The sequence below is a fragment of the Hemibagrus wyckioides genome, linkage group LG09 (genome assembly GCF_019097595.1).
Source record: "Hemibagrus wyckioides isolate EC202008001 linkage group LG09, SWU_Hwy_1.0, whole genome shotgun sequence".
Lineage (NCBI taxonomy): Eukaryota > Metazoa > Chordata > Actinopteri > Siluriformes > Bagridae > Hemibagrus > Hemibagrus wyckioides.
Window position 1 is genome coordinate 17,175,733 of NC_080718.1, and position 6,047 is coordinate 17,181,779.

A 6,047-nucleotide genomic window follows, 5' to 3' on the forward strand; every position below is an offset into this window, starting at 1 on the left:
CATTTGATTGAAAACATCGTCAACATTATCATTGATTTTGGAATGATTGTCATTTACACCCAGCATTCAGTGGAAGGCCATTAAATCTGATAAATGGTGATCAATCTTTACATTTATTATTATTATTAATAATAATAATAATTATTATTATTATTAATTCATCAATCTTTAAATTTATAACCTTTTATGAGGTAAATTAACATATTGGGGTAGTACAGTGGGTCATATTCAGGGTTCAAGATGGCAGCTTCTGCAGTAGAAAAGAATAATAAAGACAAAAGTAAAGTTGATGATCTGTATAATAAAGGATAAAATCAAATGCGTAGATGTAGTGCAGGATGACGGTGTGGAAATATGAAATATTAATAAATACACAGTGATAGTAATCTATATGTTTGTACCAGAGGTGTAGTCTGCTGAATAAAAGTATTTACATGAGATATTGTGCAATAAAGGCAATGTGAGGCGAAGGTGTAGGAGGAAGTGGCAGTGGGTGGCTGTTGTTAATGAGTCTGATAGCCTGAAAATACAGGCTGTCCTTGATTCTGGATGTTCTGGCTGTAATGCACCTGTATCATTTACCAGACTTGAAAAGTGTGAACAGTGAGTGGGTAGGGTGAGAGGGGTCTCTGATTACACTGTTAGCCCCATCTGCAGTTTCTCCTGGTGTAGACGTTCTGCAGTGACAGGAGATCTGTCAGTATATCTGTCATATATAATTCTCTGGGCTGTCCTGATCACTCACACTAATGAGTTCCTGTCCTCTGAAGTGCAGTAACCAATCCACAGGTTAGGACGCTCTCTAATGTTCGACGCTCTTAAGGATCACCAGGTACATGCTAACTTTCATCAGGCTATTGACTGCATATAATGGTGGATAGACAAAGGTTAATTTGTCTATAAGTTTAAAGATGTCCAAACTGTTATCAGATATGTGTTTTTCGACAAAGCTGACCTTTTTTCCAGTTGGCAGAGAATATTTTTGTGATCCTAAAACATAATTCAGGACTAAAGCAGTTAAAACAGCATTAACAGTGAACCAGAATCGCGGGATGAGTGGGACAAGATCTGTTTTTAATGAGAGGTGTGGTACTTCTGTCAAGTAGTCTAGGAATTGTTAGGATTATAATAATATTACTTAGAGATCACTGAGAGGGGTTTACTTCCACTATTGGGTTAGATATATTATGCATTGTGCTTTAAGTATAAATGAATAGAAATTCAAAACCAAGTTTTTGCAGTAATGCCATGAACCAAACAGTGAAACAGACTGCAGTTACATCTCTGTGACATCTCTGTACAAACCATGAAAAGTATATTTAATAAGCTAAACCACCCAAGAAACAGAGAATAAGTGGTGCAAATGATTGTTCGTAAAATAACTTGTAAAATTACAGTGATACAATACTGTCTCAAGACAGAGTTACATAAAGCCTGCACTGCTTTATAAAATATTTATGCAATGCTTATAAATGTTATAAAGCCACTGTGTCCTTCAGATTTTGAATAGATTAATTTAAACAAACGTCAGTTTCAATGGTGCCTGCAGCGGAAATCGTGGGCTGTGGGATCTGTGAAACATGTATTGCTTTCTGATGACCACCTTCACTGTCTTTCCCACATCCGATAGGGGTAGAGTGTGGAAAAGCCCCAAAGAATCTTACCACCTGGTCTGTTTCGTGCCCTGAGAGAAGCATGGTGTGGATAAATGATGGTTTAGGCTGCAATATCATTCCATAGGCCTACTACTTGTGTCACTTCCAAGGACTAATGAACCATTCTGGAGGATCATGTGTACCCAGTGGTTCAAAAATTGCACCCTAAAGGTGGTGCCATGTATCAGGATGAGCAAAACTGGTGACAGAGTGGTTTGATGGATGTGAAAGTGAAGCTGAACAGCTCCCAAGGCCTGCACAGTCACACGATCTGAATGTTATTGAGTCAATTAAGGGGTGTTTTGAAAGAGTGAGTTAGGAAACCTTTTTCCTCTAACAGCATCACCTAGTGACCTGCCCAACTGTTCTACACGAGGAACGTGTCAAAATACCTCTTGCCACTGTGCAGTACTTGTATTTGTCATTCCCAAACTGTTGTATTGACTGTAAAGGAAGGCTCTACACCATACCTAAAGAGGATAACACCGATCAGGCATAACATTATGAGCAGTCACAGGTGACGTGAATAACACTGATTATCTCGTCATCATGGCACCTGTTAGTGGGTGGGATATATTAGGCAGCAAGTGAACATTTTGCTCAAAGCTGATGTGTTAGAAGCAGGAAAAATGGGCAAGCGTGAGGATTTGAGCGAGTTTGACAAAGGGCCAAATTGTGATGGCTAGACCACTGGATCAGAGCATCTCCAAAACTGCAGCTCTTGTGGTGTGTTCCCGGTCTGCAGTGGTCAGTATCTATCAAAAGTGGTCCATGGAAGGAACAGTGGTGAACTGGCGACAGTGTCATAGGCGGCCAAGTCTCATTGATGCATGTGGGGAGAGAAGGCTGGCCCGTGTGATCCGATCCAACAGACGAGCTACTGTTGCTCAAATTGCTGAAGAAGTTAATGCTGGTTCTGATAGAAAGGTGTCAGAATACACAGTGGTCTGGTCGGTGTATTACTAAAACCAGGTGTGTTTTAATAATTTATTTTGCAGTCTTAGCTTCATTTTTCTTATTTTTATCTGAGATAGAATACTCAAAAGCTATATTACTGAAAGTGAACTTTTTCTGTGTTCTGGATGATCTTCTTGATAGTTCATTCAAACATATGAATCACTGTCCACTGCTGTCTAACCATTCAGATCTATCTCATACACAAAGTTCCCCCAGGCTTAGCTTGTTTGCCTTAAGCAATAGTGGAGGAATGATTAAAGCTTCGAGGCAGTTCCATATATCTGAAAGTCTCGGTTTCTATTTAAATCTGACCCAAGTGACTGAAAATATTTAGTAAAATATCTCTCCAGGCTAGATTAGATTAGAGAAAGCTGCTTCATTGGCCTTCAGTGTCTCTCAATATATCAACCAAAATCAAAGGTTGATATAGTAATAGACACTGTAGCTTATTATCGTTAACTGTATTCATTTCGCTTAAGGATTGTTTAGTCCAATTATGAGTTAGTATCTTCTGATCCAATAGTCTGCTTAAATAAATTCCCACTAGGACACAAGGAATGCTGCACCATAAGGCTAATAATGTGTCGTCCATCACTGAGCCTGGGAAGATGAGAAAAAAAAACATCTCAGAGAAGCCTTGACAGCTTGTGTCTACCCAGGCTACCCAAAATCTAACAGGAACATCAGATCAACAGGCAAGGAGATGAAACAGAGCAGATGGAACAACAATGTTACATGGCTAGTGTTTAAAAAAAAACCCTGGAGTTTTTTTTCTCATACTAAACACCCTTAGCATGATATCAAGCTGTTATAAAATGGTGTCAGTAATTTGGAAAACATGTTAGAGTTTTCTAGAAACAGTTTACAAGCTAAATATCTGACATCAAATATGTGCTTTAGAATCTCTGAGAGCCTTCAGTACTGAGCTATTTGTATATCAGTAGCATGTTCAATATAACAGATTTTGAACAAAATATGATTTAAAAGAGCAAAATAGTAAATGTCAGCTTATATCTTGTTTTGCCACACAAAGCTGAAAGGATTTTGGCTTTTGTTCACCGGGCCTTTATGATGTCTTTGTAGTTTTTTGAATGGTTCAGATATAAGACCTTGGTCTGACTTGAACTAGCCTAAACATTTGAACATCTTTTTCCTATTTCTATTTTTGTTACCCGTCTTTGTTTCTTCCTTGGCATAGGCAGAACATCAGGAATGAATAAATCAGTAAGACCAGCAGTATGTTGCTGTGGCGACAGCAACATCAGGTAAAGATTTGAGTGCTGATGGAGACAAAACACACACACACACACACACAAACATATATTTTAAGATGCACTATGTTGAGTATTCAGCCCAGCGTCGTAGATAAAATGAACAGCACCCGACTAAAGTACGGCTCTTACAGCTCTGAAAAGCAAACCTAATTACTAAGATGAGAGTCATGTTCTGAAGAGGCAGGATGTACCACATAATTCCAACCTGCAGGAACAGTGCAGCAAACTGACATGACATTACGTCCATAAAAACTACTACATCCACCAGACTGCACTCAGTGAAAATGTATGCACTTTCCTACATATTCCTCTTATTTATCTTTTGTTGAATGTAAATAAATGTAAGTGGCAGCTCAATTGAATTTATACTATAAAAGGACCTCTGAAGCTGCGCAGAAGACATACAGCTCTCTTGCTGTTACTTATGAAGAGGTTTACTGAAGAGGTTTTGGTTATAAGAGTTTTTCCTTGAACATGAGAAACATTTTAATATATCAGTTAGGGGTAAAATTCTCACAAGCTCTAATTTTAACTCTGTAGCCATTTTATCAGCACTAGTCACACAGGTCACTTTGTACTTATACAATTACAGATACAATTACAGCCCATCTGTTGCTATGCAACTGGGAATGATCCACCACCCAAATAATATCTGGTCATCTGTAATTCTAGGTTAAGCCATTTCCACATGCACCAGGTACACTTCAGTCAGTAATTGCCAATGGGTAAAGTGTACCTATAAATTAGGTCTATGCATCCCATACCTACAGTGATGGGAAATAAGCACTGTGTAATCCCTCTGAAAATTTATGGAGCATCAGTTCCTTGGGGACGTGAAGATGATTTGCCTTGAGGAGTGGAACAAAATGTAATCATAGTACTGAGAACATCTTGAAGCTGTAATTGCCAACAACAGTTTTTAAATTGGTAATTTGGTTGTGTCTGAATATTTATTTCCCTGTCCTGTTTCTTTCTTTCTTTCGTTTTTTGTAAACCATGTCTTTTCTATACTCATGAATAAAAAGAAACCTAAGAGTACCTAAAAAAGAGTACCTAAAAGTACCTAAGATATATATATATATCTATATTGCCAAAAGTATTCGCTCACCTGCCTTGACTCGCATATGAACTTAAGTGACATCCCATTCCTAATCCATAGGGTTCAATATGACATCGGTCCTCCCTTTACAGCTATAACAGCTTCAACTCTTCTGGGAAGGCTGTCCACAAGGTTTAGGAGTGTGTTTATGGGAATTTTTGACCATTCTTCCAGAAGCACATTTGTGAGGTCACACACTGATGTTGGACGAGAAGGCCTGGCTCTCAGTCTCCGCTCTAATTCATCCCAAAGGTGTTCTATCGGGTTGAGGTCAGGACTCTGTGCAGGCCAGTCAAGTTCATCCACACCAGACTCTGTCATCCATGTCTTTATGGACCTTGCTTTGTGCACTGGTGCACAGTCATGTTGGAAGAGGAAGGGGCCAGCTCCAAACTGTTCCCACAAAGTTGGGAGCATGGAATTGTCCAAAATGTCTTGGTATGCTGAAGCATTCAGAGTTCCTTTCGCTGGAACTAAGGGGCCAAGCCCAGCTCCTGAAAAACAACCCCACACCATAATCCCCCCTCCACCAAACTTTACACTTGGCACAATGCAGTCAGACAAGTACCGTTCTCCTGGCAACCGCCAAACCCAGACTCGTCCATCAGATTGCCAGATGGAGAAGCGCGATTCGTCACTCCAGAGAACGCGTCTCCACTGCTCTAGAGTCCAGTGGCGGCGTGCTTTACACCACTGCATCCGACGCTTTGCATTGCACTTGGTGATGTATGGCTTGGATGCAGCTGCTCGGCCATGGAAACCCATTCCATGAAGCTCTCTGCGCACTGTTCTTGAGCTAATCTGAAGGCCACATGAAGTTTGGAGGTCTGTAGCGATTGACTCTGCAGAAAGTTGGCGACCTCTTCGCACTATGCGCCTCAGCATCCGCTGACCCCGCTCCGTCAGTTTACGTGGCCTACCACTTCGTGGCTGAGTTGCTGTCGTTCCCAAACACTTCCACGTTCTTATAATACAGCTGACAGTTGACTGTGGAATATTTAGGAGCGAGGAAATTTCACGACTGGATTTGTTGCACAGGTGGCATCCTATCACAGTTCCACG